Source organism: Heloderma suspectum, chromosome 1 (assembly GCF_057233095.1).
Source record: "Heloderma suspectum isolate Gila_16-S chromosome 1, 16-S_ref, whole genome shotgun sequence".
NCBI lineage: Eukaryota > Metazoa > Chordata > Lepidosauria > Squamata > Helodermatidae > Heloderma > Heloderma suspectum.
In genome coordinates, this window is record NC_139458.1 from 63,909,973 (window position 1) to 63,923,271 (window position 13,299).

At 40.3% G+C, this 13,299-nt stretch overlaps 1 protein-coding gene and 1 long non-coding RNA gene across 2 annotated transcripts in view; one reads left to right on the top strand and one right to left on the bottom strand.

Moving 5' to 3' along the window:
* LOC146357293 (uncharacterized) overlaps positions 1-13,299 on the bottom strand; it is a 534,301-nt gene that overhangs the window by 294,937 nt on the left and 226,065 nt on the right. The window lies entirely within an intron of this gene.
* Positions 1-13,299, top strand: part of CDIN1 (CDAN1 interacting nuclease 1) — a 186,995-nt gene that overhangs the window by 21,889 nt on the left and 151,807 nt on the right. The window lies entirely within an intron of this gene.

A 13,299-nucleotide genomic window follows, 5' to 3' on the forward strand; every position in this document is an offset into this window, starting at 1 on the left:
CGGTAAGGTAGTAGACAAATCTGCTTATGAGGGAAAATGTTGGTAAAGTGTGTGTGTAAGTATATGTGTGCTCCTATCAACCTAATAAATAATAATAATAATATAATAATAAAGTACATGTATACGCATACATACACATGCACACAATTTCTTTGAGAAGTAAACCTACCTTTAGGAACTTTGGGATATCTTGGACTTATATAGTATGTACTGTACTATGGGAATAACATTATTAATGGTATTGATTTATTGCATATGAGTGATATAGCAATAAGACATCTATTTTGCTTATATTTTAAATCATAAAATGGATATGTCTTCCTAAATAGAAGGATCCATTCTATGATTAAATAACAAAACAGGAGACTCCTTGGTTTCCTAATAGGGGCTTCATGTTTTGCTGATCAGATGTTATCCAAAGATTTAGCATAACAAAAGAGTGCATGTGATTTCTTCCTTAACTTAAGGCTATGTGGCTAGTACTTCAACATTCCTATTTTAACAACTTTTGGTATTAAATGGAACACTGACTTCCGTACATAGAAAGCCAAGGCTCTTTTTCCCATTGTTCAGTCTTTCCAGCCAACGGGAAAAAGTTAGAGACTTTAATGTTAACAACCTCTACTCCTAATAGAGCCTGCAAAATATATTCTCCAGGACTGATCAGCTCTGAAAGCTCCAGAGGTTTGATGATTGGAATGGCAGGAAATCACGCTTTCAGGACATAACGAATTGACTGGACCATCCATCATTTGTTAGCATGCGCTGAAACGCTGGGTTTGTGTGCAGAGGCCTGTGATTTAGTAAATACTTGGGAGATGAATAGAGCTTACACACAAGGGAAGATATTGCTGTCCTTCAGCAGCCTTAGACACAGATTCCTGCTGAGAAGGCCGTCTGACAGCAGCTCATCAGTAACTGGCCTGTCACACTCTCTGATGCCCACCAACTATCCCCAGTATATTAAATGCATTTTTAATATCTGCTTCAGTAGATTTAATGAAGAAAATTTCCTTTCCGTACTCTGATCACTGCTTTCTCAAGTGTTTTAAAGCATTGACTGTAGCACTTCCAAGAAAGATAGCTGAGACATACGAAAGTTGATTGAAAGGTAAAGTTAAATAAAATCATGTATAAACAAAAACACTGTTCATTGGATTATCTTGTTAAACAGTGGTAACTAAAAAATATGTGCCCCACAATACAACTTGCTGTGCATGCTAGATCATTTCATACAGTGATAATCTGGTGGGAAATACACAGAGATGAGTCTTGATGCCATTCTGCTTCTAGCCATTTCAGTCTGCCAAAATGTACTAATTCTTTACCAAAATATATTAATGTATTTGAGCCAAGAATTCCAGCCTTGTCCTTACTAATATTGGAGAAGGTGATGGTAAATACTGACATATTTTATTTTCACTAGTAAAATTCTTTACAAGAATATCAGCAAGAGGACTTGGGTGGTAAGTCTAAACACACCTTTTTTTAATCCCATTGAAATCAATGGGATTTCCAATATAAGCATCTTAAGACGAGCAAATGAAAGCAGAAACAAACTGGCTGCTTGGATTGATTTTAAGCAAATAGGTTAACTACAAATCTTTTCTATAATGGTCTTTTTAATGTAGGAAAATACTTAGTTTATAAGTTTAATTTATCGAATACTGATCTTTAGATTGCTTAAATATTCCAACAAGAATTGAATATTGAGGGTATTGACTTAGAATCATAGAATCATAGGGTTGGAAGGGGCCTTGTTCAGCTCTATTCTTGGAAAATATTACTTTTAAGATTGTGTACATTTCCCCAATAAGTCACAGTCCTGGTAATATTTATTACAAGATGCAAGATAATAAATTAGACATAATTTCAAGTATATAATTTAAAATGTTTTCCTCTTGCTTCTTTAAAAAATCTGGAAATACCTTCCATGCTTAAAAAATAGCATTCATTTGCAGAATGGACATATACATTTAATTCTTACATGTGTCAAAACATTCTTGTACTAAATGCATATTATTATAAAAATTTAAGACATGCTTTAAACACACTTCCATTTTATAATACATGGCAATATTAAATAATACATTTCCTTGTTAGCATCTGTTTGCTGTCATTGTTGGCAAGGTCTATGATTTATTGCCTAAATTAATGACCATGACTCTCTTGGTCCTGATATATGTCCCCAAGCTTATTACATCACTAAATAAAATGAAAGTTATATATGCTCTCGTGTTTGACAGTGGTTTTCTTTTTGGTAATTGTTTATTTTTTTAAGGAATCTATTCAGTGAATAACTTAAAGTGGCCTTTGATAAAATAAGACGATAATTATAATATTAAATTAGAAAACAGAGGTTTAGTTTAAAGGGGGGGTTGGTTATTTTTTCAGTTCCTGCTTTATATTTTAATAAACGGCGTTTAGCTAAGATGCTTAAATTTTAATGAAAGCTGGAAAAGACAATGTATTTTTCTTTTTAAGTCTAAATTAGTAGCCATACAGACACCTGAAGCTCTGCATTTATTGCCTATTGTTAATCTTTTATTTACTTAAAACGTAAAAGTAAAGAGTGGGAAAGTGCATCATAAAATATGATTTCTGCATTAGGCTGTGCTCCTTGCTGAGATACTAAATAAGACAGTAGCGAAATTTAGATGTTTGCTTAATTGATAAACTATGGTTTAGTAAGTGGGAATTGTTAATCCCATAGGCTCATATGGTCCTTTCCTTCCCACCCTAACTTCCTCCTCCTCTCTGAAATGTACATGTTCTTTCCACTTCTGTTTCCTGGTTATCACTAACTATGGTTTATCTGATGTATGAATTTGGTGTTACCATGGTTACTGCTAACCAGAGCCTGAAGGCAGGGGAGAACTACAGTTAGTAGTAACAATGGTTATGCTGGTTCAGATTTGTTTTTTTTAATTTATTTCATTTCTATACCACCTAATAGCCAAAGCTCTCTGGGTGGTTCACAAAAATTACAAAACATAACATAAAGAACTTCAACATAAAAAATAAAAACAATTTAAAACAGTTCAAAACAATTACAGTGAGATGTCACTGTAAACCATAGTGGTAACCAGGAATAATGTGTGTTGATCTACTAGATGGCCTTTGGGTGGTAGCTACCAATGATCTATCAGTATTCACTCCCCCACACTCCTGGGACATTGCACTGTATTGAAAATGTCCTTATGTTCATGAAAGCTTCTTTGATCCAGTGGAGACTTTTGTTAATGGAAGGAAGGGGTATGTGATTTTTCTGATTTCCCCATCCTTCTGCGGGCCCCTGCAGCCTCCAGAAATCTGCTGCGGAGGGTAGAGGATTCTCTAGAACAGCATGGGAAATGATGAAGGGGAGGATGCAGGAGAAAGGGAGATGCAAAAATTGCCTCACTCTCCCTTTTGTTCATGGAAGTGGCAGCCAGATCAAGGAGCCTTCTTTGGAAGGAAGAACAGCATTGGATACAACCCATTATTTCAGCTTAAAGCATTAATTTTTTAAAAAGTTTTACTAATATGTAATAGAATGCACATAATGGAGGGAGCAATCCTATGGCCACTAGACAGCAGCTAGATGGCCATAGGATGTCTGGTTTTCTGGGAACTGACCTCCCCCCACTTCCATGCTGCCTTGGAGGCAGTGCAGAACAGCCCCGTGCTCCATGCTTGCAAGAGGAGCACAGAGTGACCAAAACGGGGCGTTCCCAGGGGGTGTTCTGGGTGGGGAGAGTAGAAATGCCCGTACGACACATCCAGTGTGTCGTACAGCAGCCTCCTCCCCCCACTCTGCCCTTTTGCGGCTAGACAGCTGCAGTTGGCTGTCTAGCCGAAAATGCAGGGCAGGAGAAGTGCGTAGGGAACGATCCCCTCTGTGCTTCTCCTGCCCTGCTTTGGATAGGTGGTTGCCTCCGAGTTCGGAGGTGGCCGCCTATCTGAATAGGATTGTGCCCTAAGTTTTAGAATGTTTTCATCTTAAATTTGTACACATTAAAAGGATAAATATTCAATAGTTAATCATAATGCCTGAAATGCAAAGAAATTTGATTTAGCTGCAACCATTGCTCTGCTTGCTATATTCACCACATCAATTCCCATGGCCAACAAGATAAGCCACATTTTAAACTGAACAGCAGATTGAGTTTTCAGCAATAGGAACTGTTAAAACAGCAAGGAATGTGTTATTGGCTCACAGCGTTTAGCACTCACATATCTTTTATTTGGATTATTAGAAATATATGTTAAATATAACACATAATTGCTGAATGAATACATGAATACCTTTTGCTATTCTATTATTTCCCCAAGAATATCCTTAGTGTTCCAGTTTTTTGTATTATAAATGTAGTCAAAAGTGAGATTTTTTGTATCATGAATATAGTCAAAATTCAAATTTTATGCTTTAAGTTGAGAGCTATACATTAATGTAGAGTTGTAGACTACTGAACCAAATCCATTTCTTCCTGAAGCATTCTACCCAAGCTGTTAAGACTATACTCTGGGTTAAAGTCATCTTGAAGTTATATGGCCGTTTTGCTTTACATAAGGGTTCATGGTGGCAAGATACATATATCCCAGTCTTATAAATGGTTCATTACATGATAGTTATGGACCAGCCCAAGTTGAGGAGGAAGCTTGCTCAGACCGTGTTATTCTGTGATCAATCTGATGGATTAGAAACAAAATGATGGTTCACAAATGATGACAACAAAAGAGTACCATGACATGGTAAAAACCTTTGTGTAACTCTATTCTTACTATGACTTTTTACTTCAAAACTGAACACTGTTTCTATATCTGGATTTGGCTACTGAATAAGTGTGTCTATTTCATTGCTTATGCTGTTGCAAACAATTCATCCTAGCTTGTGATCTCCAGTATAATGTAGTGGTTACAATATTGGAGTGGGACTCAGGAGACCCAGGTTCTAGTTGCCACTTGGCCATGAACTTCACTGGCTGAATTCCGGCCAGTCACTGACTCTCAGCCTAACCTACTTCATTGGGTTATTGTGAGGATAAAATGGAGAGGAGGTCCATGTAAGCAATCTTGGGTTCCTTGCAAGATGAAAAAAGCGGGAAATAAATGTAATAAAAAATAAAATATATGCAGTTTCTCTCGCTCTCTTCACTGTTACTACTTCTGTTGTTAGGTTGTATCCCCATTTTTAATTACTATTTTTTAATTGCGATTTTAACAAAACAAATAGCGAAGAAGAAAAAAAGAAAAAAATGAATAAAAATATCAGTATTCCATTAAATTCAACCTTCCTTAAAAAAGACAGAAGATTATGCATAAGCTTCAACAAAAGCAGACCAAATATCCATATATTTGTCCACTTGTGAGTGGCATCTATATACCACGCATTCAAATGTTGATAGCGTTGTTAGGTCCTCAACCCATGGCATTATAGGAGGTGAACATTTGTCCTTCCAATGTTGTAATATCAGTCCTTTGGCTGTCAAAAGGGTTCGGAAAATCCATTTGCGCTCACCATATGTTAACTTCCAGGAAACTGGTAGATAGTTTAGGAGGATATGTACATCATTCAATATCAAAGAATGTTCCAATACAAAGTTTATCCATATTACGACCTCCTCCCAAAAGAAGGTGACTATTGGGCTTTGCCAAAACATATGGGTGAAAGAAGCATTGGGTGTATTACATCTCCAACAATTATGCGAATTAGGCAAACTCTTATTAAAAAGAGGTTGTGGAATCCAATAAACCCGAAACAAGATTGTGTGCTGAATAAGTCATAGAACAAGATCCATAGATGTTTAAGGTAGAGATGCTTAAACTACGATCCACTGATTAAGCAAAATGGGCTGATTCAATTCGCTACCCCATTCCTGTCTTAAACCCTGAGTATCATATTTATTTGGTGACAACAAGTATTTACATACATGAATTGTGGATTGTGATGAGTGATCAGTCTTATAACTGCTTCCAACAGCGAAGGAGACTCTGAAGCTGTAAAAGTGACTAGACCATATCTAGATTCTAACAAACGTTGCAATTGCAAGTATTGCCATTCAGCCATAGTGGATAAATCGTATTTGGCATGCAGGTCAGAAAATGGCAGAAGCTCATTGTCAGGACCCAATATTTGATCCTGGGTAAAAATCATCCCCCCTTCATAGTCAACAAAAGGGTGGGAAAAGCAGTACTGGGGTACAATCTCAAAAACGATAGAATGATCTCAGTACAAATCCAAGGCAAACCATTCAACAGCACAGTAATTCAAGTCTATGCCCCAACCACTGATGCCGAAGAAGCTGAGGTTGATCGGTTCTATGAAGACCTACAACATCTTCTAGAACTAACACCAAAAAAAGATGTCCTCTTCATCATAGGGGATTGGAATGCTAAAGTAGGAAGTCAAGAAATCACCGGGATAACAGGCAAGCATGGCCTTGATGTACAAAATGAAGCAGGACCAAGGCAAATAGAGTTTTGCCAAGAGAACACACTGATCATAGCAAACACTCTTTTCCAACAGCAAAAGAGGAGACTCTACACATGGACATCACCAGATGGTCAATATTGAAATCAGATTGATTATGTCCTTTGCAGCCAAAGATGGAGAAGCTCTATACAGCCAGTAAAAACAAGACCTGGAGCTGACTGTGGCTCAGATCATGAGCTTCTTGTTGCAAGATTTCGGCTTAAATTGAAGAACGTAGGGAAAACCACTAAACCATTCAGGTATGACCTCAATCATATCCCTTATGAATATACAGTGGAGGTGAGGAATAGATTTAAGGGATTAGACTTGATAGAGTGCCTGAGGAACTACAGACCGAGGTCGGTAACATTGTTCAGGAGGCAGCAACTCAATCCATCCCAAAGAAAAAGAAATGCAAGAAAGCAAAGTGGCTGTCTGATGAGGCTTTACAAGTCGCTGAGGAAAGAAGGGAAGTGAAAAGCAAGGGAGAAAGGGAAGATATATCCAACTGAATGCAAAGTTCCAGAGAATAGCAAGGAGAGACAAGAAGGCCTTCTTAAATGAACAATGCAAAGAAATCAAGGAAAACAACAGAATGGGAAACACTAGACATCTCTTCAAGAAAACCGGAGATCTCAAGGGAACATTTTATGCAAAGATGGGCATGATAAAGGACAAAGAAGGCAGGGACCTAACAGAAGCAGATGAGATTAAGAAGAGGTGGAAAGAATACACAGAAGAACTATACAGGAAAGATCTTAATGTCCCTGATAGCCATGATAGTGTGGTCACTGAACTTGAGCCGGACATCCTAGAGAGTGAAGTCAAGTGGGCCTTAGGAAGCATTACTAACAACAAAGCTAGTGGAGATGACAGTATTCCAGCCGAGCTATTTAAAATCCTAAAAGATGATGCTGTTAAAGTGCTGCACTCAATATGCCAACAAATTTGGAACACTCAATAGTGGCCATAACACTGGAAAAGGTCAGTTTACATTCCAATTCCAAAGAAGGGCAATGCCAAAGAGTGTTCAAACTACCGTACAATTGCGCTCATTTCACATGCCAGCAAGGTTATGCTCAAAATCTTACAAGCTGGGCTTCAGCAGTATGTGAACCGAGAACTACCGGAAGTACAAGCTGGGTTTCGAAGAGGCAGAGGAACTAGAGATCAAATCGCCAACATTTGCGGAATCATGGAGAAAGCAAGAGAATTCCAGAAAAACGTCTATTTCTGCTTCATTGACTACGCTAAAGCCTTTGATTGTGTGGATCACAACAAACTCATCATCACACAGTGTTCAAAGGGGAGTTGTGTGTTAAAAATGGTAGCTGCCATTTTTTGGTGGGGGCTGCAGGTTTTTTAGCCCAAATACCTCTCAGAATAATATTATGATGTCATTCCAGATGCATGGTGTGTGGAGGGAGAGGAGAAATGGCCTGGAAGAATCACCATCAACATACTGTCTCTAGGGGAAAAAAAGTTTAAGAAAGAATGGGAAACAAAAAGCCTCTCCCTTTTCACTCTGAACCATTCCCTAAATTCAAACTGAGAAGTTCACTAGTCCCTGGATCAGTGTAGCATGGACTGGTTCTCTTTTTGCAGCACCAGAGCCGAACATCTCTAGACCTGGAAGGAGAGAGAGACTACACTGACAACATTAAGACCAACAATAAAAAAATTCCAAATATATCAGAATCAGGAAACTGGCTAGGGAGATGGTTGGACCATTGGATGACAATGGAATTAAAGGAATACTAAAGGAGGACAAGGAGATTACAGAAAACCTTAATGAATTATTTGCATGTCTTCACTGCAGAAGATGTAGAGCAGATACATTTGCCTGAACAGATATTTTCATGAAGGGAGCCTGAGGAACTGAAGCAAATAATGGTGTTGGAGATTATGTTCTAGACCTTACCAACGAATTAAAAACAAACAAATCACCAGGTTCTGATGATAGCCCACCTAAAGAACTCAAATATGACAGTGCCGATTTTCTAACAAAAATATGTAACATGCCTCTAAAATCAGCCTCTGTACCAGAGGACTGGATAATGGCCAGTGTAATGCTATTTTTTTAAAGGCAATCATTGGGGTGGGGGTTATTACAGTCTGGTTAGTTTATCTGTTCTTGGTAAATGAGTGGGAAGTGCTATTAAAGTTAAAATTATCAAGCATGTAAAAGTACACATCCAACTGAAAAAGCATCTACATGGTTTCTGCAATTTTAAGTCCTGTCTCACTAACCTTTACAGTTCTTTGAGACTGTCAGTAAACATCTGGACAGGGAGATCCAACAGATGTTGCTTACTTAGACTTCCAAAAGGCCTTCAATAAAGGCCCTCATGAAATCTTCCTAAGCAAATTTAGCAGTCATAGGATAAGGGGAGCGGTCCTCTTATAGATCAGTAACTAGTTAAAGAACAGAAAACAAAGAGTAGAATAAATGGTTTTTCACCCTCATAACAATAGAACCTGGGGTCTTCCTATGATGCTGAATGGTGGCAGATTCAGGACAGAATCGAGGAAGTAGTATTTGCACAGCATATAGTTAAACTATGGAATTTGCTACAAGATGTAGCAAAATGGATGGCTTTAAATAGAAATTAAGCACTTTCTGGAGGATAAAGCTATCAGTGGCTACTAGTAATGATGGCTATATCTTACCTCCACTAACAGAGGCAGTATGCCTTTGTATGCCAGTTACTAGGAACATGAGTGGAAGGGTGCTACTGCACTTATGTTGTTCACTGTGCAAACAGCTTGCTGGAACAGGCCTTTGGTCTCAATCAGCATGGCTGCTCTTATGTTCTTATAAGGGATGGGGGAGAAATCCGCCATGGACCCCAATGAGGCTGGATTCCAAGAATCCGGCCCCATTGGGGCCCGTGGTGGAACGGAGCACTCACTTCTACCTCCGCACAGAATCCATCCAGGTCGGGTCCGTCACTGCCTTGATCCTGCAAAGCCAGCCGCCAGCTCCGTGTCCCTGGCGAATGTCAGTACAGCCAGCAGCCACTGCCATGCTGTATCGCTGTAAGTCAGGCTCCGGACGCAAATGGTATAGTGGGCGCCATTTTCGGCTGTAAAGCTGGTAGATTAGCCTAAATGCAGCCATTTACGGCTGCATTTAGGCTAATCTACCAGCTTTACAGCCACAAATGGCATCTACTATGCCATTTGCGTCCCTGTTTTTAGACATGATAGGCTACGCAAATATTTGCATAGCCTATCGCGTGAACAGGGATTCATCCTTCTTAAAGTGTGGTGTCCAGAACTGGTCACAGTACTCAAGATGAGGCCTAACCAGTGCTGCGTATAGGGGAACTAGTACTTCACGTAATTTAGAAGTTATACTTCTATTAATGCAGCCCTAAATAGCATTTGCCTTTTTTGCAGTGACATCACATTGTTGGCTCATGTTCAGCTTGTGATGTACAACAATTCCAAGATCCTTCTTGCTTGTAGTATTGTTGAGCCAAGTATCACCCATCTTGTAACTGTGCATTTCAGTTTCTTTTTTCTAGGTGCAGAACTTGGCATTTATCCCTATTAAATTTCATTCTGTTGTTTTCTGCCCAGCACTCCAGCCTATCAAGTTCACTTTGAATTCTGTTTCTGTCCTCCAGGGTATTGTTGTTGTTCAGTTGTTCAGTCGTGTCCGACTCTTCGTGACCCCGTGGACCATAGCACGCCTCCCCTTCCTGTCCTCCGCTCTCTCCCGGAGTGTGCTCAAGTCCATATTAATTGCATCAGTGATGCTATCTAGCCATCTCATCCTCTGCCGTCCCCTTCTCCTTTTGCCTTCAAGCTTTCTCCGCTAGCTTTGTTGTTAGTAATGCTTCCTATGGCCCACTTGACTTCACTCTCTAAGATGTCCGGCTCAAGTTCAGTGACTGCACTGTCATGGCTATCAGGGACATTAAGATCTTTCCTGTATAGTTCTTCTGTGTATTCTTTCCACCTCTTCTTAATCTCATCTGCTTCTGTTAGGTCCCTGCCTTCTTTGTCCTTTATCATGCCTGTCTTTGCACAAACCATTCCCTTGAGATCTCCGATTTTCTTGAAGAGATGTCTAGTGTTTCCCATTCTGTTGTTTTCCTTGATTTCTTTGCATTGTTCATTTAAGAAGGCCTTCTTGTCTCTCCTTGCTGTTCTCTGGAACTCTGCATTCAGTTGGATATATCTTCCCCTTTCTCCCTTGCTTTTTGCTTCCCTTCTTTCCTCAGTGACTTGTAAAGCCTCATCAGACAGCTACTTCACTTTCTTTCATTTCTTTTTCTTTGGGATGGGTTGCGTTGCTGCCTCCTGAACAGTGTTACGGACCTCCATCCGTAGTTCCTCAGGCACTCTGTCTATCAGGTCTAATCCCTTAAATCTATTCCTCACCTCCACTGTATATTCATAAGGGATATGATTTTGGTCATACCTGAATGGTTTAGTGGTTTTCCCTACGTTCTTCAATTTAAGCTGAAATCTTGCAACAAGAAGCTCATGATCTGAGCCACAGTCAGCTCCAGGTCTTGTTTTTACTGGCTGTATAGAGCTTCTCCATCTTTGGCTGCAAAGGACATAATCAATCTGATTTCGATATTGACCGTCTGGTGATGTCCATGTGTAGAGTCGCCTCTTGTGCTGTTGGAAAAGAGTGTTTGCTATGATCAGCGTGTTCTCTTGGCAAAACTCTATTAGCCTTTGTCCTGCTTCATTTTGTACACCAAGGCCATGCTTGCCTGTTATCCCGGTGATTTCTTGACTTCCTACTTTAGCATTCCAGTCCTCTATGATGAAGAGGACATCTTTTTTTGGTGTTAGTTCTAGAAGGTGTTGTAGGTCTTCATAGAACCGATCAACCTCAGCTTCTTCGGCATCAGTGGTTGGGGCATAGACTTGAATTACTGTGATGTTGAATGGTTTGCCTTGGATTCGTACTGAGATCATTCTGTCGCTTTTGAGATTGTACCCCAGTACTGCTTTCCCCATCCTTTTGTTGACTATGAATGCTACTCCATTTCTTCTAAGGCATTCTTGCCCACAGTAGTAGATATAATGGTCACCTGAATTAAATTTGCCCATGCTTGTCCTTTTTAGTTTGCTGATTCCCAAGATGTCAATGTTCAATCTTGCCATCTCATGTTTGACCACCTCCATCTTACCTTGATTCATTGATCTTACATTCCAGGTTCCTAGACAATATTGTTCCTTACAGCATCGGATTTTCTTTTCATCACTAGACACATCCACAGCTGAGTGTCCTTTCGGCTTTGGCCCAGCCGCTTCACTCTTTCTGGTGCTACTTGGAAATTCCCTCTGCTGTTCCCCAGTAGTACATTGGACACCTTCCGACCGAAGGGGCTCATCTTCTGGCGTCATATCTTTTAGCCTTGTGATACGTTCCATGGGGTTTTCTTGGCAAGAATACTGGAGTGGGTTGCCATTTCCTTCTCCAGTGGACCACATTTTGTCAGAACTCTCTGCCATGACCTGTCCGTCTTGGGTGGCCCTGCACAGCATAGCTTATGGCTTCACTGAGTTACACAAGCCCCTTCGCCACAACAAGGCAGTGATAGCTAACCCAATTTTGTGTCATCTGCAAATTTGATCAGCATTCCCTGCACCTCCTCATCCAAGTCATTAATAAAAATGTTGAAGAGCACTGGGCCCAGGACTGAGCCTTGCAGTACCCCACTCGTTACCTCTCCCCAGTTTGAGAAGATCCCATTGATAAGCACTCTTTGAGTCCAGTTCTGTTGGCAACTGTGGATCCACCTGATAGTTGTTTCATCTAGCCCACTTTTCGCTAGTTTGTAATTTCAAAGGGGAGAAAAGGGCATGATTATTCAGATTGTTCAGGACAAGTAGTTTTAACAGCACTAAGTTTTTGTCTAATTTGCCTTGTATGGACTTTGTGCCTTGTAGCTCTTTGTTGTTCAGTCGTTCAGTCGTGTCCGACTCTTCGTGACCCCATGGACCATAGCACGCCAGGCCTTCCTGTCCTGCGCTCTCTCCCGGAGCGCGCTCAAGTTCATATTCATTGCATCAGTGATGCTATCTAGCCATCTCATCCTCTGCCGTCCCCTTCTCCTTTTGCCTTCAGTCTTTCCCAGCATCAGGGTCTTTTCCAGGGAGTTTTCTCTTCGCATTAGGTGGCCAAAATATTGGAGCTTCAGCTTCAGTATCTGTCCTTCCAATGAGCAGTCAGGGTTGATTTCCTTTAGGATGGACTGATTTGACCTCCGTGCAGTCCAAGGGACTCGTAAGAGTCTTCTCCAGCACCACAGTTCGAAAGCATCAATTCTTCGGCGCTCAGCCTTCCTTATAGTCCAGCTCTCACAGCCATACATTACTACTGGGAAAACCATAGCTTTGATTAGACGGACCTTTGTCGGCAAGGTGATGTCTCTGCTTCTTACTATGCTGTCTAGGTTTGCCATAGCTTTCCTCCCAAGGAACAAGCGTCTTTTAATTTCATGGCTACATTCACCGTCTGCAGTGATCTTGGAGCCCAAGAAAGTAAAATCTGTCACTGCTTCCATTTCTTCCCCTTCTATATGCCAGGAAGTGATAGGGCCAGATGCCATGATCTTAGTTTTTTTAATGTTGAGTTTCAAACCAGCTTTTGCACTCTCCTCTTTCACCCTCAACAAGAGGCTCTTGAGATCCTCTTCACTTTCTGCCATTAGGGTGGTATCGTCTGCATATCGGAGGTTGTTGATAATTCTCCCAGCAATCTTAATTCCGACCTCTGATTCATCCAACCTGGCATTTCTCATGATGTACTCTGCATATAAGTTAAATAAGCAGGGTGACAATATGCAGCCTTGTCCTACTCCTTTCCCAAT